General features: G+C 49.7%; 1 protein-coding gene across 3 annotated transcripts in view; it reads right to left on the bottom strand.

Moving 5' to 3' along the window:
* LOC138492131 (uro-adherence factor A-like) overlaps positions 1-22,125 on the bottom strand; it is a 1,977,591-nt gene that overhangs the window by 755,859 nt on the left and 1,199,607 nt on the right. The gene's annotated exons all lie outside the window — the stretch shown is intronic.

The raw sequence follows: 22,125 nt of genomic DNA on the forward strand, positions 1-22,125 counted from the left end.
TTGTGTCCTGCATAACCTAGAAACAGCTGGTCTGCTTGCCTTATCCTAGCAAGTCTGCTGATATAAAAGCTCAAGGCACGTCTTGGATCCAGCCTATGTAGCCTCTCTTCCTCTTTCCCCGGATGGGGAGGAGGATAGCATGATGGTAAGGCTATCTTCTGAGTGATGTGGAATTCAGAGACTACCTTTGGGAGGAAATTAGGCTTCACTTGTCAGACAACCTTGTCTTTGTGAAAAATAGTATGAGGAGGTTTGCAAGATAGAGCTTGTAATTCGCTCACTCTTCTGGCAGATGTTAAAGGCACTAGTAGGACAGTTTTAAGTGTGAGAAATCTTAATGAACAAGGATGGAGTGGTTCAAAAGGAGTACCCATTAGGAAGTTTAAAACTAGATTTAAATCCCATAAGGAAACTTGGAAAGGCTTTGGGGGATAGACATTAGTTAATCCCGTCAGGAATTGGATCACTAGGGGTAGTTTGAAATATGATGGCTCCTCCGCAATGCGCTTGAAGATTGACAACGCTGCGAGGTGCCCTTGATCGTACCAACTTGGAGACCTGAATTCGCCAAATAGAGCAAAAAAGATAACACCATTGGTGTACCGCATGAAAAGGGATTGATATTTTCTTCTCTACACCAGCTGCAAAATCTGTTCCAACGGCAGCGGTATAAAGTCTTTGTTGCTGGCCTCCTAGCCAAAAGCAACACCTCCATGACATCATCCAGAAGGTCCCAATCCTTGTATCTCAACCTTTCAGATACCAAGCGTGAAGTTTGAGTGTCCTGATGTCTGGATGGATAACCTGACCTCCCCTTCTGCGAGAGAAGGTCCTCTCTTTGCGGAAGATGAATCGGAGGACTGATGGACATGTCCAGAAGGTCCGGGTACCACGTTCTCCTGGCCCAATCTGGGGCAATTAGGATCATGCATTTATGGAATCTTCTCAACCTCCTGATCATTTGAGGAATGACAGGGAGTGGAGGAAACGCGTACAGAAGTGGAAACTCCCAGTTCACTAAGAACGTGTCCCCTAGAGCTCCTCTCGGGGGAAATTCCCTTGAACAAAACTGATTGCACTTCCTGTTGATGCTGGTGGCGAACAGATCCACTTGAGGGGTTCCCCAAAGGGTGAAGATCTCCTGAAGGACTTCCTGAGCTAGCTCCCACTGGTGGGAGACTGTGATCTGCCTGCTCAGAGCGTCCGCTGTCAAGTTCTTCTCTCCGGCTAGGTGAACTGCCGATAGAGAGATTCCTTCCTGAATTACCCAACACCAGAGCTGCATTGCCTCTCTGCACAGTGGCAGTGACCCTATGCCTCCTCTTTTGTTGAGGTAGTGCATGGCCACTGTATTGTCCGTCATTATCAGGACATTCTTTCCCTGTACTGATGGCAGAAAAGCTTTCAGCGCTAGTCTGATTGCTCTCAGCTCCAATAGGTTGATATGTAGTCTGGACTCCGATGGAGACCAACGACCGCTGATGGTCAAGTTGTTGGTATGGGCTCCCCACCCCGTGAGTGAGGCATCCGTGACTACTGTTATCTCCGGCTATGGTTGCCAAAACGGTTCCCCTTTCAAGATGTTCTCCCGACAGGCCCACCACTGAAGGTCTCGAGCTATTCTCTCAGAGATTTGAAGGAGATCTGACATTCTCCCTGAGAATTGCGACCATTGGGTTCTTAGAGCCCAATGGAGGGATCTCATTCTCAGGCGACCCTCTGGCACTAGGAAGATGCAGGATGCCATGAGGCCGAGCTACCTTAAAAAGTCGAAGGCTGGTAGACGTTGGGCATTTTGAAATTTGGTGACCATCTGTAGAATATCTTGAGCCCTCACCTCTGATGGCGAGGCTTTTCCCAGGGAAGTGTCCAGGACTGCTCCAATGAATTGGAGTCTCTGTGACGGTATCATCTGTGACTTCTTTAAATTGAGGGAGAAGCCCCGTTTGTGAAGGAAGTGGCAGACATAATCTAGTTGGATCTGAGCTTGTTCCGAAGATACTGCTCTGATCAACCAATCGTCCAGGTAAGGGTAGACGTGGATCCCTTCCCTCCTTAGACTTTCAGCCACTACTGACATTAGCTTGGTGAAGACCCTCGGGGCGGAGGTCAGCCCAAATGGCAGAACTCGAAATTTATAGTGAGAGTTGCCAATTGCGAACCTCTGGTATTTCCTGTGTTTGAGATGGATTGGCACATGGAAATAAGCATCCTGAAGATCTAGAGATACCAACCAGTCCTGAAGCTGGAGGGCCTGAAGGATCTGAGAAAGAGTTACCATCTTGAACTTGTCTTTCCTGAGGAATTTGTTCAATTCTCCCAAGTCCAAGATGGGTCTCAGTCCTCCGTCCTTCTTCGGTACTAGGAAGTAGGGGGAATACCAAACCTTGTTCCTCTCCGATACAGGTCCCAGTTCTATGGCACCTTTCTCTAGCAGGTCTAAAATCTCCTGCAGAAGGAGCGGATCTGGAAACTTCAAAGAGTTGTTCCCCGGTGGATGACTCTGAGGGGTGTGCAGGAAAGGCAGGCAGTAACCTTGGGCAACTGTCTCCAATGCCCAAGCATCTGACGTAATAGCCTGCCATGTTGGCGTTAACCTGCCCCCTACTGGTGTCTTGTGGGGAGAGACCAAAGAGGGGTTTAGAGGCGGCTGACGCAGATGCCGAGGGTAAAGAGGCACCTGCTGCTGGGGCTTTTGTACCTTTTACCCGTCCACCACGGGTGAATTGTTTTTGGCCCCTTTGAGCTGGCTGTCCTCTGCTTTTCCGAATGCGGAGTAAAAGCTAAAGGAACTACCCCTCCAGGAGGTTCCTGAGGGGCGATTCGGGGTCTGACGGATTGCAGCTCCAAGAGATTTTGCTGCTGCCTTAGATGTCTGTAACTTCTCCAGGCTGCCATCAGCCTTTTTACCAAACAAAGACGTGCCGTCAAAGGGCATATTCAAAAGTCTGGCCTGTACATCTGGAGCAAATCCAGACTTTCGCAACCACGCATATCTGCGGATTGTAGTACTAGCCGCCATGGCCCTGCTGATACTGTCAGCAGAATCAATGCCAGTTTGAAGGGACTTGCACATTGCATCTTTCCCATCTTTAATGATGTTTAAAAATGCTTCCCTTTCCTCTCCTTCCGGGAGACAGTTAGTCACAGATGAAGCACACTCCCAAAGTGTATGGCTGAATCTTGCAAGCGTGCAAGTGGCGTTAATAGATTTAAGCGCCATGCTACATGCCGAAAAGCCTTTTTTTGACATAGCGTCAAACCTTTTATCATCCCTGTCTTGTGGAATGGTAGGATATGCAGATCTACTGTTCGATGAAGTTGCTGCTTGTACAACCAAACTCTCTGGAGTTGGATGCTTGCTCAAATATTTAGGGTCTGAGACAGATACTCTGTATTTGGCAGATAGTTTTTTGTTAACTGCCGGGATTACGTCAGGAGTTTCCCAATTAGTAGAAATGTTTCTTTGTAGTGCAGAATGAAAGGGAACAACAGGATCTTCCTGTGGACCTTTATCTAGGATGTCAGTAAGGTCATCTTGCTGAAAAGAAGGTGAAGGTGTAGACCACCCCATGAACTCTATTATTCTGGCCATCAGAACCCTATAAGGGGTCTCAGCATGTAATTCTACTTCAGGAGAAGTATCTAAACCACTTGCCTCATGTAAGGAGTCTTGAAGATCATTTAACCTGTTCTCTTCTGAGATAAATTCCTCAGGAATAGGTGTTGTGGTCCTTTACAACCCAAAGATCTCTCATGATCGGAATCCTCCCCTTCCTCATATATAGAGGACAAAGCTCTAAAATAATCAGATCTAGGGTATGGTTTAAAACCCATTTCTAGAGCAGAAGGGGCCAAGCTTGTAATCACAGGTTGAGAAAACGTTGAAGTTGTCGATGCGGAAGTCAAAGGCTTCGATGAAACCGAAAAAGGCGTCGAAAAAGTATGAAGGGGCCTCCAAGAACCCGAGAGGATCGGAATCCTACTCGGAGTCGTCAAGGTTATCGACGACATTCTCGAGGTCATGGTCGAAGCTCTCTGTACTTATACTGACTGAGATGTGGTAACAGCGGTAGGTTTGTCCTTTATCGGTGTCGACATCGGTGTCGAAGACGGCGTCGATTCAACTGATTTGTGTGTCGATGGGCCCTTCGATAGAGGCGTTGATGACGCAGATTTATGAGTCGAAGGAACCTTCGACGACGGCGTCGATGACGCCGTCTTACTGCCTTTGCTCAAGGGTTCATGACACTCTCGGCAGTTTCTTTCGCCGGGTGCAACGACTCGCAGCGTTTCTATTTTTCGGGTCTTTCACCCAGGGTATCACCTTTAGCTGTCTCCGAGGGGGTCGAGGCCGCTTTCTCAAAGACGCTAAGCATTTTTTTGCGGAATTCCTCCCACTTAGCTGGAGAGCTGTGTTTCATGGGGCAGGTAACCCTTTCCGGGGAAGTGTAAGAAGACCAAGAAGAGGGAGATCTACAGCGCCTCTTTTTCGAGTGTTTAGATCTCGAAGACTGATGGGAACCGCTTCGAGACCTTGAACGGGAATGTTTCCTGTGACGGCAAGGAGACGAATGTCTCGATTCTGCCGAGGAAACTTTCGAAGGAGTAGAAGTTTTAAGAGTCTTACCTCTTTCTAGCTTCCCCTTACACTCCTTCAAGGCTTTCGCCGACATGGACATGCAGTCCTCGCATTCTGAACAGTGATGCTCCGATCCCAGGCACCACAAACAGATCCTGTGAGGATCCGTCAACAACATTTTCTTCCCACAATCACAACACTTTTTGAAGCCGGACCGTGGGGTCGACGGTTTGGATGAGGAAGCCATCGAATAAAGATGATATATTTTCGAAGAATAAGTAGAAATTACTTGAAGAAAGAACTGAGCAAGCAACACGATTCCGAGGCCCACGAAGCGCGGAAAAACGGAACTGAGCAACGGTCGCTGAGCGAGTCCATTAATAGGCATGATGACGTCGGCGCCGAGACGGTGGCTGTTGAGGGACATCAGCTCGAAGGACGTCGACACGCAGCGCCCTCTACTGAAAATACAATTTCCAAGGCCAGAGGCCAGCAAGCTAGAACGTAATCTATCAAGATAAGGAATACGTCGGAGGACACAATCCCTTCGAGATATATATATACATTTTCATGTTAAAGGGACGTTATGGTTAAGTTGCGCTACTAAAAACCTATGAAATTCAGTGAAAAAACTTTGTTAAAGGGACGTCATGGTTCCAAGTAAAACCGAAAAACCCTTGAAATTCGCCAGTTATGGTAAGCTAAGCAACCATAACTCGCGCCACCACCGTGCACTGCTAAGACTAACACCCACAACATCAAAGATGACATCACAAATGTCATTGATGACATCACTGATGACATCACATGTGTATGTACTTTTCATGAAATATGTGTACACGGGATTCTCATTATAATGTTGCGAAAAAAGTGTCAAGGATCATTGCAATAAATATCATGCCCTAATTAGAGCATTGAACGATGCATTGATATAAATAGCATTCTATTATGGGGTTCTATCTAGTATACTAAGCTCTCATGCAGAAACATAGCATTGTGTGCAGCGTACAAGATGAAGGTATAATATTCGTAATGTTAATATGTTGAATAATTAAATGATAATTGTTTTCTTAATATATTTTTGTGTACTGTGAAATATGCAATAAGTAGCTAATAAAACCCATGTATTATATAATTTGATTACTATAGACAAAACAGAAAGAGACAAGAACACATACCAATATGGGTATATACAGGGACAGTGAAGTTATCAAAAAAGCACAAGTAGTAGCAGAAACAATTCATAACCTAACTGATTATTTTCATGCAAATAAATGATTGCTCTGTTTCAAAGCTGCTATTTACCCTATGTATATGTATCACTTGATGTGATTGGACCCTAAGGAAAGTAGTGTGAGTACAATGTATACAAATATGACCATATACAGGGAAAGTACAGCCATAAAAAAAACAACAGAACTATCAGAAAGTGCTGATAAGTCTATTGATTATCTTTATGCACAAAAAGGATTGCTGTCTTTCAAGCTTGTGTCTTCCCCTATGTAAATGTTTCATATGATGTGACTGGACTCTAAGGGAATTACTGTAAGAACCTACTTGAAGGATACGTCTACAAATAAAATAAAATGTTTAGTTTGACTGTTACTGAAGAAAACCATGTGGCCTAGATATGTCAGCAAAAGAAAAAAGAGTGAGCCAGACATGTGATGTCATCAGTGATGTCATCAATGACATTTGTGATGTTATATTTGATGTCGCGGGTGTTAGTTTTAGCAGTGCACGGTGGTGGGACGAGTTATAGTTGCTTAGCTTACCATAACTGGTGAATTTCGAGGGTTTTTCGGTTTTACTTGGAACCATAACGTCCCTTTAACAAAGTTTTTTCACTGAATTTCATAGGTTTTTAGTAGCGCAACTTAACCATAACGTCCCTTTAACAACATTTTTTCACTGAAGTTCATAGGTTTTTAGTAGCGCAACATAACCATAACGTCCCTTTAACAAAGTTTTTTCATTGACTTTCATAGGTTTTTGTTAGTGCAACTTAACCATACAACCCTTTAACAAAGTTTTTTCATTGATTTTCATAGGTTTTTATTAGTGCAACGTCACCATAACATCCTTTTCAATAGATGAAGACCACTGGTCCTCAAAGTGGGAACCCCGGGTGGTAAAAAAAAGATTAGAAAGGAAAATCTTTTACCAGGATGGCCACCATGGAAAGGGAAGGCGGGGTGTATAAAGAGAACACAACAGGGCATTGGCGGGGGGTGAGGGGGTGAAAAGGAGGGAGACACAGGGTATGAGCGGGGGGAACAGTAGGGAGACACGGGGCATGAGCAGGGGGTGGGGGGAACAGGGGAGACAAGGGGCATGAGCGGGGGTGGGGGGGAAGGAGGGAGACACGGGGCATGAGCAGGGGGTGGGGGGAACAAGAGAGAGACATGGGCCATGAGCGGGGGGTGTCGGAAACAGTAGGGAGACATGGGGCATGAGCGGGGGGTGGGGGGGAACAGGGGAGACACATAGGCATGAGCGAGGGGTGGGGGGAACAGGGGAGACACGTGGGCATGAGCTGGGGGTGGGGGGGAACAGGGCACACACGGGGCATGAGCAGGGGGTGGGGGGAACAGGGGAGACGGGCCATGAGCAGGGGGTGGGGGGAAAAGGAGGGAGATAGGGCATGAGCAGGGGGTGGGGGGGAACAAGAGAGACACATAGGCCATGAGCGGGGGTTGGGGGGAACAGTAGGGAGACACAGGGCATGAGCGAGGGGTAGAGGGGAATAGGGGAGACACATGGGCATGAGCGGGGGTGGGGGGGAACAGGGGAGACACGTGGGCATGAGCGGGGGGTGGGGGGGAACAGGGGAGACACGTGGGCATGAGCGGGGGTTGGAGGGGAAAAGGAGGGAGACATGGGGCATGAGCGGGGGGTGAGGGGGAGCAGGGGAGACACATGGGCATGAGCGGGGGTGGGGGGGAACAGGGCACACACGGGGCATGAGCAGGGGTGGGGGGAACAGGGGAAGGGGCATGAGCGGGGGGTGGGGGGAAAAGGAGGGAGACACGGGCCATGAGCGGGGGGTGGGGGGGACCAGTAGGGAGACACAGAGCATGAGCTGGGGGGTGGAACAGGGCACACACGGGGCATGAGCAGAGGGTGGGGGGAACAGGGGAGACAAGGAGGCATGAGCAGGGGGTGGGGGGGAACAGTAGGGAGACACAGGGCATGAGCGAGGGGTGGAGGGGAACAGGGGAGACACGTGGGCATGAGCGAGGGCTGGGGGGAACAGGGGAGACACGTGGGCATGAGCGGGGGATGGGGGGAACAGGGGAGACACGTGGGCATGAGCAGGGGTTGGAGGGGAAAAGGAGGGAGACACGGGGCATGAGCGGGGGGTGGGGGAGCAGGGGAGACACGTGGGCATGAGCGGGGGTGGGGGGAACAGGGCACACACGGGGCATGAGCAGCGGTGGGGGGAACAGGGGAGACAAGGGGCATGAGCAGGGGTGGGGGGGAAAAGAAGGGAGACACAGGGCATGAGCAGGGGGTGGGGGGAACAAGAGAGAGACACGGGCCATGAGCTGGGGGTGGGGGAAACAATAGGGAGACACAGGGCATGAGCGGGGGGTGGAGGGGAACAGGGGAGACACGTGGGCATGAGCTGGGGTGGGGTGAACAGGGGAGACACGTGGGCATGAGCAGGGGTTGGAGGGGAAAAGGAGGGAGACACAGGGCATGAACGGGGTGTGGGGGGGAACAGGGGAGACACGTGGGCATGAGCGGGGGTGGGGGGGAATGGAGGTAGACACGGGGCATGAGCGGGGGTGGGGGGAAGGAAGGAAACATGGGGCATGAGCGGAGGGTGGGGGCAAAAGGGGAGACACGGGGCATGAGCGGGGGGTGGGGGGAAAGGAGGGAGACACGGGGCATGAGCAGGGGGTGGGGTGGAACAGGGGAGACACGGGGCATGAGTGGGGGGTGGGGGGAACAGGGACAACACAGGGCACACACGGGGCATGAGCGGGGGGTGAGGGGGAAAAGGAGGGAGACACGGGCATGAGCAGGGGGTGGGGTGGACCAGGGAGACACGGGGCATGAGCAGGGGGTGCGGGGGAATGGGAGGGAGACACGGGGCATGAGCAGGGGGTGGAGGGAACGGGAGGGAGACACGGGGCATGAGCGGGGGGTGGGGGGAACAGGGCACACATGGGGCATGAGCGGGGGGTGGGGGGAACAGGGCACACACGGGGCATGAGCAGGGGGTGGGGGGAACAGGGGAGACACGTGGCATGAGCGGGGGGTGTGGGTGACATGAGGGAGACACAGGGCATGAGCGGGGGGTGGGGGGTAACACAAGGGAGACATGAAGCATGAGCGGGGGTGGTGGGGAACAGGGGAGACACGAGGCATGAGCGGCGGGTGGGGGGAACAGGGGAACAACGGGCATGAGCAGGGGGTGGGGGGGACAAGAGAGAGACACGAGCCATGAGCGGGGGGTGGAGACACGTGGGCATGAGCGGGGGGTGGGGGGAACTGAGGTAGAGACGGGGCATGAGCGCGGGGGTGGGGGGGAAAGGAAGGAAACATGGGGCATGAGCAGGGGGGTGGGCAACAGGGCACACACGGGGCATGAGCAGGGGGTGGGAGGGACAGGGGAGACACGTGGCATGAGCGGGGGGTGGGGGTGACATGAAGGAGACACAGGGCATGAGCGGGGGGTGGGGGGTAACACAAGGGAGACATGAAGCATGAGCGGGGGTGGTGGGGAACAGGGGAGACACGATGCATGAGCGGCGGGTGGGGGAACAGGGGAACAACGGGCATGAGCAGGGGGTGGGGGGGACAAGAGAGAGACACGAGCCATGAGCGGGGGGTGGGGGAAACAGGGGAGACACGTGGGCATGAGCGGGGGGTGGGGGGAACTGAGGTAGAGACGGGGCATGAGCGCGGGGGTGGGGGGGAAAGGAAGGAAACATGGGGCATGAGCAGGGGGGTGGGCAACAGGGGAGACACGGGGCATGAGCGGGGGGTGGGGGGGGAAAGGAAGGAGACACGGGGCAGGGGGTGGGGTGGAACAGGGGAGACACAGGGCATGAGCGGGGGGTGGGGGAACAGGGAAAACACGGGGCATGAGCGGGGGGTGCAGGGGAACAGGGCACACACGGGGCATGAGCGGGGGTGGGGGGAACAGGGCACCCACGGGGCATGAGCGGGGGGTGGGGGAAACAGGGCACACACGGGGCATGAGCAGGGGGTGAGGGGGAACAGGGCACACACGGGGCATGAGCAGGGGGTGGGGGGAACAGGGGAGACACGGGGCATGAGCGGGGGGTGGGGGGTAACATGAGGGAGACACGGGACATGAGCGGGGGTGGGGGGTAACACAAGGGAGACACGGGGCATGAGCGGGGGTGGGGGGGAACAGGGGAGACACAGGGCATGAGCGGCGGGTGGGGGGGAATGGGAAGGAGACACGGGGCATGAGCAGGGGGTGGGGGAACAGGGCACACACGGGGCATGAGCGAGGGTGGGGAGAACACGAGGGAGACACAGGGCATGAGCGGGGGGTGGGGGGAACACGAGGGAGACACGGGGCATGAGCGGGGGGTGGGGGGAACACGAGAGAGACACGGGGCATAAGCGGGGGCTGGGGGGAACACAAGGGAAACACGGGGCATGAGCGGGGAGTGGGGGGAACAGGGCACACATGGGGCATGAGCGGGGGCTGGGGGGAACAGGGCACACACGTGGCATGAGCGGGGGTGGGGGTAACACGAAGGAGACAGAGGGCATGAGCGGGGGGTGGGGGGGTAACACAAGGGAGACATGAAGCATGAGCGGGGGTGGGGGGGAACAGGGGAGACACGAGGCATGAGCGGCGGGTGGGGGGAACAGGGGAACAACGGGCATGAGCAGGGGGTGTGGGGGACAAGAGAGAGACACGGGCCATGAGCGGGGGGTGGGGGGAACAGGGGAGACACGTGGGCATGAGCGGGGGGTGGGGGGAACTGAGGTAGACACGGGGCATGAGCGGGGGGTGGGGAGGAGGAAGGAAACACAGGGCATGAGCAGGGGGGGTGGGCAACAGGGGAGACACGGGGCATGAGCGGCGGGTGGGGGGGAAAAGGAAGGAGACACGGGGCAGGGGGTGGGGTGGAACAGGGGAGACACAGGGCATGAGCGGGGGGTGGGGGAACAGGGAAAACACGGGGCATGAGCGGGGGGTGCAGGGGAACAGGGCACACACGGGGCATGAGCAGGGGGTGGGGGAACAGGGCACACACGGGGCATGAGCGGGGGGTTAGGGGGAACAGGGAACACACGGGGCATGAGCAGGGGGTGGGGGGAACAGGGGAGACACAGGGCATGAGCGGTGGGTGGGGGGTAACATGAAGGAGACACGGGACATGAGCGGGGTGGGGGGTAACACAAGGGTGACACGGGGCATGAGCGGGGGTGGGGGGGAACAGGGGAGACACAGGGCATGAGCGGCGGGTGGGGGGGAATGGGAGGGAGACACGGGGCATGAGCGGGGGGTGGGGGGAACAGGGCACACACGTGTACCTTTCTCCCTTTCTCTTCTTCATGGCCTGTCTGCAACTTAGTCATCACTTCATTCTCATGCTCATTTTGGATTCTTAAATAAATACACCCAGAGTATATTATATAGTGCACAGTGACATGCGCAATAGGTCACGACCTAGCAAACTTAATGGTGACAAGGGGCTCAAAAGAAATGCGGGCCCATCTGAAATTGCTCCAATTGATACTGGCAAGGGTTTAAATACGGGTGAATCACTGGAATGCTTGAGATCCAGATTGAGATTCAGAAATTGAATGAAAGCATCTTGTTCATGCAAGTGAATATTGTCACTGTTAGGGAGAATTCTCATAAATGGTTGATTTCCCTTACCTACTGAGTCCCTCAGCAGCTTTGCTGGATTCCTAGGATACATTTTTTTCACCTGGTAAGAGTGTGGGCTTTTTCTCCTACTCTTACATGTGTTTTGCTATGTGTGTTTCTACTTTTTATGTGATCTTGGGCACTGGAGCCTCACCTACTCCAGGGCACCGTATTTTTCATGTGTGTTACACAGCACCTTCAGTGCAGCGACACAGGGTTGTCTTTTAGACTTTCCACCGACTCCATTTTCTGGGGCTGACTACAGTCCCCCAGAAAAGGGGTAAAGTTGCCATTAACATTACCTTAGTCACTTTAAACCACAGACCCAGTACACCCCATCTTCCATGGAGTATTGGAAAGGGTTAATTCTTATCCCTTTTTGTCTGTGCCTCGTGGGGCATTGTTTCGCTCCCTTTACATTAAGACTTGGCTGGTGGCAGTGGTATCTACCCTAACTTTTCTACTGCGATTATCTTATATAAACGTGGTAATGTTTTAGGCTATTATATTAGCCTCAAACATAAACCCGCTTGACCAAATACATTTTATTTTGGCTCCAGCTGGGTTTATTCGCCATTTCCTTTTGTAAAAGTCTTTCCCATGTTTTACTCTGCGTGCCAAACCAGGTTTGGTACCTTGTTCATTGTTTTTTCACGGGCTTCCACACAGAAGCCCTCGTTTAAGCGCCTGAGAGTCTGGGTAGGCAGGATGTGAGGGAGGGGTTTTAGGACCCCTGCCATGGGTTGCCTTTGTGACCCAAGTCGCACTCCTGTCTGATTGGCTAAGGGGACTGGCCTTGCCAGGCCAGCCACCCTGCTGTGTGATTGACAGCCAGGCTGTATGAAAGGGGGAAAACTGCATAAAAAGCAGGTCTCTGGAACTGGATGAGCAGAGTCGCCACTGGAACAAAAGAACCAACGAGGAACTGGAAGAAGAGGACCCCTACCACGACTGAACCTCCCGGTGAAGCCCTGCTGCAGGTCCAAATCTCCAGAATCCGACGACAGAGAAGATCCCCCAGGAAACTTCTTCCCTTGAGCTGGTGGGACCAACCAGTTCATCCAAACTGCAAGCCAGGACCCCTCCTCTGGTCGAATTTGCTGTACAGAGCTACAGTGGACCGGATAGCCAGGAAAGGTCGGACCCTGCTTGGGTTTTAAGGAGCGCATCTTTTATTTGTTGCTTGGCTCTGCTGTTGGTTTCTTCCCTGGGTAGTGCAGGACCCTCCAGTCTTCATACTTCTGATCCGTCCGACAGTCGCTTCAGGAACCGTGAGCCTGCATGAACTACCAGGAACGTCCACCTCAGCTACAGCCCCCTCTCCGTTTTAAGGTACTGTGCAAATCTGGTTGTGCGTTTCGTTCAGCCGCGGTGAAAGTGTTTGAAATCTTTCTCCAATCCGAGGGCTTGTCTTTCTCTTCTCTTTGAACTAACTTTTCTACCAATCAACCTCGTTCGGAAACTGTGCCACAAGCTTTACCGCAAACTACCCTGAACTGTATTATCTTGAGCAAAAGACTTTTAAACCATTGACTTTGGCCCTAAGCCTTTTCTATCTGATTTTCTCATTGTAGTCTCTCTTGTTCGCTTGCCCTGAGAACTTATCTGTTGGTGTGGATCCATTTCTGTTAACTTTTGTCTTTTCCTCCCTTTTTAAATTGCTGGAGTGCCATTTTGCTCCCTCTTCACTTTGTGACCTTAACTTGTCTGGAAATTAAGGGAAGTGGTGTGGTGTATTAAGAGAGTGATTTTTAGGCTGCTTATAATAGTGCAATGCTATATAACTGAAGAGTGAAATAAATGTATATTCTTTAATTGAAAACCTTGAGTCAGTGTTTGCCTGAATCATAGTAATTGCTGTCCTTTGTGTAACTATTTGATACTGCTCACTTACTCTTGAGATAAGTCTGGCTGCTCCGCTACTGCTACCACTTTAACTGTGTAGTACAGGCTTGTACCAAAGTGAAAATGTACTGTCACTTGTAGTCTTAATTGTGTGTGGTGTTCCCAAAGGGTACTGCATATAATTCTGCCTAACACTGGTGTACAGCGGTGGGATCAAAGTATAGCAATTACACTTGGAGTGCTGCTATTACCTTGGATCAACTAACCACAAGGCTAACATCACTAAAAAGCAATATTAATCATGTATGATATGAAAAGCACAGTCAGGAGACCCACCTGGGTTACACTGCTGATTATTTAAGAAACATGTGTAAAGAAAGGAAACTCTCTGCCAAAAGGCAGAAAGTCTGAATTGATTGAAACATTGTTAAAGAGTCCAAGTCTAGGCAGTGGGTCTGAAATGCCTGACTCCTTAGCAAATGTGGAAAGTATTGAGGATGATGCTATGTCTGTTAATGATGAGTTGGAAGAAGTAGATGTGTCTCCTAATATAGGCCTCTCTGCTCCCTTGCCTGCTCAGAAACCTCAACCCGCGTCCACTGGACCCCCACAGGTCCTACACACAGTCCTGAATTCATTGCTCTAGAGAAAATGAGGCTTGAACTGGAATTCAAAAGGTTAAATGCTCAAACTGAACAAAAACATCAAGAAATGAAACTCAGAGAAATTGAGTTGAATCATGAACTAGAAATTAAAAAAAGATTGCCTCTTGAAAATGCTTCTCTCCCAGAGTCTTCTAGGTCTTCCAGCCCTAAAAGACCCTGTATGCCTAAAGAAATTGTGGGTATGTATGAGGTTAAGCTTGATATGTTAGATTGGTTGGCAATGTTTGAATGTAACCATGGTATTCAAGTTCTCACAGGGAATCAATTGTTTCCCTGGCTCTTCTCTAGGCTACTCACTGTTGCATCTGATGTAATGGAGTTGGGGGAAGTAGGATAGGATGGATTATGAGTGTGTGAAGCTAGCTTTAATTGCTAGATTTGGGAAGACCTCTTCCCAGTACCTTAAGAGGTTTAGGACCCTCAAAAAGCATGATGGTACCCCTTGGGCTACTTGGGTATGTGAGTGTTTGAAAAACCTAGATGGTTGGATTAAGGGTTACAGAGTGAACACTTATGAAGGATTAAGAAATCTTGTAATGTTGGAGTCTATTTTTGATGTCTGCTATCCTGAGCTCAGACTGCCCTTGGCAGATTCTAAGGAGACAGATCCAAAGAAACTGGCTAAGGATGCTGATTTATGGGTTGCCAACAGGGCTACTCACAAGGATTCTGGGGCTACTCAGAAAAAGGATGAGGGGAAACAACCAAAGAAAGACAACAAAGAGAATTCTAATATCTCCAATCCAAAAAAGGGCCACAAACAACAACATAAGGGTAAACCACAAGGGAAACCAAATCAGGCTAGTGCACCATCAAGACCCAAACCAGATAGAGGTTAGAACAAACCCCCATTCATTAAGACATTTGGGAAATGTTATGTTTGTGGGTCAACCGACCATGTGAAAGGGGATCCCAGATGCAAGGGTAAACCTTCAGGGGTCCACACTGTCTCCTTAGCCTTCTCCCCAGAGGAAGAAGTTCATATGGCAAGTGGAAGCTTTCACCTACTGGCTAAAGAACCCATGAGAGTCTCAGCTAGTTGTTCTTTAGTGTCCCTGGGCTTGTGGGAACAACAGAATTTAGGTGTCTATAACTCCATCCCAGATAATACTAAAGAGTATTATAAAGATAGTGTTCTTGTAAATGGTCAGGAGACTCCTGTCATCAGCGACACTGGAGCCAGCATAACTGTGGTGGATGAATCGTTTTTCAAGGTGGAGGATGTTGCTAAGGCAGCCAAACACCTCACTGTGTTAGCTGGAGGCCCTGTGCAAATGCTTCCCCAGTTACCAGCTCTCAAACAGTGTAATGATATGATTGTCAAAATACCTGTTAGTGTGCAGAGTGAAGTACCTGGGAGAGTCCTGTTGGGTCATGACCTGAAAACTCTTGGAATAGTGTCAAGCACCCCCAGGCCTCCCAGTAAGAGGAGACAGGAGCTCACTAGGTCTGCAAGGGAGAGAACCTTGAGAGGTTCTCCAGAGGAGATGATAGGAAACTATCACTCCCACTCCACAGGAGTTGCTCACTGCTATTTCTAGAATGAATGAGGCAAAGGGGAAACCCAAGACCTCCAGGAAGAAGACAGACAGCACCCCTGTGCTACCAACCAGGACATCACCAAGATTGTCCAAAGTCGCACTTGTGACTTTTCCACCTGCTGAGGCAGAGTGTGAGGTGCAACCTTGTGTGGTAGAGCCAGTATCTGAAGAGTCAGATCTGGAAGAAGACACTGTCTTAGTTGGGGATCCTGACCCTGTTGACCATTCTGAGCTGCAGTTATTACTGGCAGAAGGTGGACCCAACAGGGCAGACTTTAGCAAAGGACAAACAGTGTCCTACTCTTGAAGGTCTTCAACAACAGGCTGCTAACCAACTTGCTGGGCAAGAAGTTGGGAAGCACAGGTTAAGCTGGGAAGATGGCCTCTTCTACAGTGAACCAACTGAGTCTACCCCTGGGGACTGCAAAAGACTTGTAGTGCCCCTTGCCAACAGACTCCAGTTCCTACAGTTAGCCCACAAGATACCTTTGGCTGGTCACATGAGTTTCAAGAAGACCGAGGAAAGGCTCTCTCTCTACTTCTACTTGCCTAAGATGGGTTCAGAAGTTGACAAATTCTGTAGGAGCTGTCACACTTGCCAAACCTCTGGCAAGAGTGGAGCCAAGAATGTGGCACCCCTGGTGCCTCTCACAGTGGTGGGAGTTCCTTTTGAGAGGGTGGGAATTGACATTGTCGGTCCCCTTGATCCTCCCACATCTTCAGGGAACAAGTTGATCCTGGTTGTAGTAGACCATGCTACAAGATACCTAGAAGCCATACATATGAGAACTGTTACGGCTCAGGCTGTGGCTAAGGCTCTACTTGGTATTTTTTACCGGAGTAGGGTTTCCTAAGGAAGTGATATCCAACAGGGGATCCAATTTAATGTCCCACTACATGAAAGCCATGTGGAAAAACTGAGGTGTCACTTACAAGTTCTCTACAGCCTACCATCCACAGACAAATGGACTGGTAGAGAGGTTTAATCGTACTATGAAGCGTATGATAGGTGCTTTATAGGAACCCCTTAAGAAAAATTGGGACATTCTACTGCCATGCCTTCTCTTTGCATATAGAGAAGTCCCTCAGGAGGGAGTTGGTTACAGTCCCATTGAACTTCCCTATGGCCATCCAGTCAGAGGTCCATTGACCCTAATCAAGGAGGGGTTGGAGAGTGCTCCTTCCCCCATGCCAGTCACAGTGACTGACTATGTGATAGGTCTCCGGAGGAGAATGTCACACATGATGGCAGAAGCAAGTGATAACTTAAAAGCAGGTCAGGCTCTGGTCAAACATTGGCATGACCAGAAGGCCAGCATGGTTGAGTTTTCTCAAGACCAGCTTGTATTAGTTATGGTGCCAACAAGGCAGAGAGCCTTGCAGGACAAATGGATAGGACCCTTCAAGGTTGTGGGCAAAATTGGAGAGGTGAACTATCTGGTGGACTTAGGCAGACCTAAGGAGGCTCCCAGAGTCTTTCACACCAACCGTTTAAAGGCTCATATCTTGAGACCAGAAGTAGGAGCTTTGCCTCTAGCTTCAGCTCAAGAGGAAGAGGAGAGTGAACCTCTACCTGACCTTCTCAGAGGCCGACCTTTAGATGAGCAGATAGAAGGAGTTAATCTCTCTTCTCAGCTGACCTCTGAACAACAGGAAGAGTGCAAAGTTCTGTTGAATCAGTTTGCCTCCCTGTTTTCACTATCACCAGGCTTGACCCCTTGGGGCAAGCATGATATTCTCACTGGTGACTGTTTACCTGTAAAAAGCAGAAGTTGCTGCATTTCAAAAATGGTACGAAGCCGGTCTTAGCAGTGCTGGTCACCTCTGGCTCGGGGGCTCGTTTCTACCTCTGAAAGACCTGGAGGGGGCTCTGGGACTGGATACCCTGTCGCCGTTCCGCTACCTCCAGCTCAAGGGAGTTCTTACCGAACCCTCATGGGGCGACACCCTCAGAAGGGACTTAACCGACTTCGAGAGGCTCCTCATTTCCACCCAGGGCTCCAAGGGGGTGATATCCCAACTCTACAAGCTTCTTCTACTCTTGGCCCGAGGGACCCTCCACCAGAGCACACACAATGGGAAAGGGACCTGGGGGAGGTAATTGATGATGAAAGGTGGTCCAAAATGTGCAGGCGAGCTAACCACTCCATGGCCTTGCTCCAATTACGACATCAGGCTCTGAAGGTAATACACAGGTGGCACTGCCCCCCGCAGAGGATTGCTAGAATGAGGGTGGGATATGGCCCGCACTGTTGGAAATGTAGGAAGGTAAATGGTGACTATATACACATGTGCTGGAAGTGCCCGGTGGTCCAGACATACTGGGGAGAGGTACTATCCTGGGTCAAAGGGGTTGATGGAGTGGAGAGGAACCTGTGCCCCTGGGCCCTCCTCTTAGGAATCGACATAGGGGATGACCACGAGGGAACCCAACGTCACATGTTACAGGTCATGTTGGTGGCGGCCAGGTGTTTGGCACAGAAGTGGAAAAGTCCATGCATGCCAGGTGAACAGGAATGGGTCACTAAAGTTCGGGCCATTTACGACATGGAGTTCCTCACTCACCTGATAGATGAGTCCAAATCGAACACTGAAGAACTGTGGCTCCCCTTTCTCGAAAAATACAGAAATCTGGCCTAATGAGACAGCATTGTGCTGGGGGTTCTCCCCCCAGACAGGAAAGGCCACCGGGAATGGTACTAAGACTGATGGCCATCCTTTGCCAAGGACAGATGAACTAGTGGATAGACTTGGTTCAGCCAAGTACCTCAGTACATTTGACCTAACCTGACAGACCATGCCAAGGAGAAAACTGCATTTTCTACCCCAGCAGGCCTCTACTAGTTTAAGGTTATGCCTTTTGGACTAAAGAATGCACCTGATACATTTCAAAGGATGGTTAATCAAGTTCTGAATGGGATGGAGGACTTCTGCATAGGATACTTGGATGACATTGCAGTGTTCAGCCCTACATGGAAAGAACCTATTCACCACCTAGGATATGTTTTGCAGGCTCTTGAGCAGGCCCATCTGACCATAAAAGCAAGCAAATGTCAAATTGGTCAGAGTAAAGTGGTCTACCTTGGTCATGAGGTAGGAGGAGGTGGGATAAGGCCATTGCCCAGCAAAGTACAAGCTGTGCAAAACTGGGCCACCCCTACTACTCAAACCCAAGTGAGAACTTTTCTAGGTCTCACTGGGTACTACAGGAATTTCATAGAGAACTATGGGACCATAGCTTCTCACTTGAATGTAGTCTCATCTCCAAAATTCCCTAAAAAGGTTAAATGGAATGAGGAGTGCACTCAAGCTTTTTAAAGCCTGAAGAAAGCCCTTTGTTAAGCTCCAGTCCTAAGAGATCCTGATTACCACCAACTCTTCATTGTGCAGACAGATGCCTCCAATATAGGTATAGGTGCAGTCCTTAAATCAACTGGATGAGAAAGGTAGGGAACATCCCATGTGCTTCATCAGTAGGAAACAGAAGGAACCAGAGACAAGGTGGGCAACCATAGAGCGTGAATGCTTTGCCATTGTGTGGAGTTTGAAGAAGTTTAGGCCATACTTGTATGGATCTACTTTTGTGATTCAAACTGACCACCAACCCTTGAGATGGTTAATGCAAATGAAAGGGGAAAACCCAAAACCTCTAACATGGTCAATCTTCCTGCAAGGGTTTGATTTTATCATTGAGCACAGAGCAGGATGTCACCACCAAAATGCTGATGGTCTCTCTAGGATGTTTTTAACTGACTAGAGATAGAGATTCATCCAGGAGTGGATTAAATCCCCCTGCCCCTTAGTCTGGGAGGGGGGGGGGGGCGAGTGTTAGGGAGAATTCTCATAAATGGTTGATTTCCCTTATCTACTGAGTCCCTCTGCAGCTTTGCTGGATATCTAGGATTTGTTTCACCTGGTAAGAGTGTGAGCCTTTTTTCCCACTCTTACATGTGTTTTGCTATGTGCGTTTCTACTTTTTGTGTGATCTTGGGCACTGGAGCCTCACCTACTCCAGGGCACCATATTGTTCATGTGTGTTACACAGCACCTTCAGTGCAGTGGCACAGGGTTGTCTTTTAGACTTCCCACCAACTCCATTTTCTGGGGCTGACTACAGTCCCCCAGAAAAGGGGTAAAGTTGCCATTAACTTTACCTTAGTCACTTTAAACCACAGACCAGTACACCCTATCTTCCATGGAGTATTGGAAAGGGTTAATTCTTATCCCTTTTTGTCTGTGCCTCTTGGGGCATTGTTTCGCTCCCTTTACATTAAGGCTTGGCTGGTGGCAGTGGTATCTACCCTAACTTTTCTACCGCGATTATCTTATATAAACGTGGTAATGTTTTAGGCTATTATATTAGCCTCAAACATAAACCCGCTTGACCAAATACATTTTATTTTGGCTCCGGCTGGGTTTATTCGTCATTTCTTTTTGTTAAAGTCTTTCTCGTGTTTTACTCTGCGTGCCAAACCATGTTTGGTCCCTTTGTTCATCGCTTTTTCGCGGGCTTCCACACAGAAGCCCTCCTTTAGGCGTCTGAGAGTCTGGGTAGGCAGGATGTGAGGGAGGGGTTTTAGGACCCTTGCCATGGGTTCCCTTGGTGTCCCAAGTCGCACTCCTGTCTGATTGGCTAAGGGGACTGGCCTTGTCATGCCAGCCACCCTGCTGTGTTATTGACAGCCAAGCTGTATGAATGAGGGAAAACTGCATAAAAACCAGGTCTCTGGGACTGAAAGAGCAGAGTCGCCACTGGAACAAAAGAACCAACAAGGAACTGGAAGAAGAGGACCCCTACCACGACTGAACCACCCGGTGAAGCCGAATCTCCAGAATCCGACAACAGAGAAGATCCCCCAAGAAACCTCTTCCTTTGAGCTGGTGGGACCAACCAGTTCACCCAAACTGCAAGCCAGGACCCCTCCTCTGGTCGAATTCACTGTACAGAGCTACAGTGGGCCGGATAGCCAGGAGAGGTCGGACCTTGCTTGGGTTTTACGGAGCACACCTTTTATTCGTTGCTTGGCTCTGCTGCTGGTTTCTTCCCTCGGTAGTGCAAGACCCTCCAGTCTTCCTACTTATGATCAGTCCGACAGTCGCTTCAGGAACCGTGAGCCTGCAGGAACTACCAGGAACGTCCGCCTCAGCTACAGCCCCCTCTCCGTTTTAAGGTACTGTGCAAATCTGGTTGTGCTTTTCGTTCAGACGCGGTGAAAGTGTTTGAAATCTTTCTCCAATCCGAGGGCTTGTCCTTCTCTTCTCTTTGAACTAACTTTTCTACCAACCAACCTCGTCCGGAAACAATGCCACAAACATTACCGCAAACTACCCTGAACTGTATTATCTTGAGCAAAAGACTTTTGAACCATTGGCTTTGGCCCTAAGCCTTTTCTATCTGATTTTATCATTGTAGTCTCTCTTTTCCGCTTGCCCTGAGTACTTACCTGTTTGTGTGTATCCATTTCTGTTAACTTTTGTCTTTTCCTCCCTGTTAAATTGCTGGAGTGCCATTTTGCTCCCACTTCATTTTGTGAGCTTAACTTGTCTGGAATTTAAGGGAAGTGATGTGGTGTAGTAAGAGAGTGATTTTTAGACTGCTTATAATAGTGCAATGTTATACAACTGAAGAGTGAAATAAATGTATATTCTTATCATAGTAATTGCTGTCCTTTGTGTAACTATTTGATACTGCTCACTTACTCTTGAGATAAGTCTGGCTGCTACACTACTGCTACCACTTTAACTGTGTAGTACAGGCTTGTACCAAAGGTGAAATTGTACTGTCACTTGTAGTCTTAATTGTGTGTGGTGTTCCCAAAGGTTACTGCATATAATTCTGCCTAACAGTCACCATAGTGGACAGGCTCATGACTTAAGATACAAGTCGAGCGGGAGAAGTAAGTTGGATGTAATTTCTGGAAGTAGTGAGACAAGCATTTCAAATTTCGTTAATGGAAAGTGAGGAATGGCACAGGATTTATCGATAGTGTCTGTGTTTCTTGTTTTTCTCTTTTAGATGTACACATGCGAGTGTTCAGAAAATTCTTTAACTGAGGAGCAATTAAAAAATTGGAAATTGTATTGAATTCATTAAGGGACAACATTAAAGTTTCCTAAGTATGTTTTTCCCTTCCAATTCCTGTGTATGAAATGAAACATCGGAGGGGGGGTTTAAGGACATTTTAGAATAAATATATGATTGATTTGTGTGCATTGTTTCTAGGAACTGTAAATGAAAAAAGTAGATTCTTCCCAACCAATTCCAGAAGCGTTGAGTATATAGAACTAAGTTAGGACAAAACATTTGTCTGTCCCGAAGAATGCCGTAAGAGGAAATGAAAGGGGCGCTCCATGGTTTGAGTGGACCCCGAACAAATAGGCTGAAACACACTAAAAAAAGATGCTTTGCATAATAACGTTTACGTGGTCCAAGATGTGACATACTGAACCAATCACTTTAATTGTCTTTTTGTGTTTGTCAGCCAGGGTTAGCCAACATGGACTGTTCGGGTGATTGTTCATTTAAGAATGGAGACCCATGAGTAATGCAGCTTCTGAGTCTAGACCAAGCATTGTCTGTTAGTGTAAACTTGCCAAGTAGTAATGTATTCAGTAGGAGTA

The sequence above is a fragment of the Ambystoma mexicanum genome, chromosome 10 (assembly GCF_040938575.1).
Source record: "Ambystoma mexicanum isolate Mex_15411 chromosome 10, UKY_AmexF1_1, whole genome shotgun sequence".
In the NCBI taxonomy this organism is placed as follows: domain Eukaryota; kingdom Metazoa; phylum Chordata; class Amphibia; order Caudata; family Ambystomatidae; genus Ambystoma; species Ambystoma mexicanum.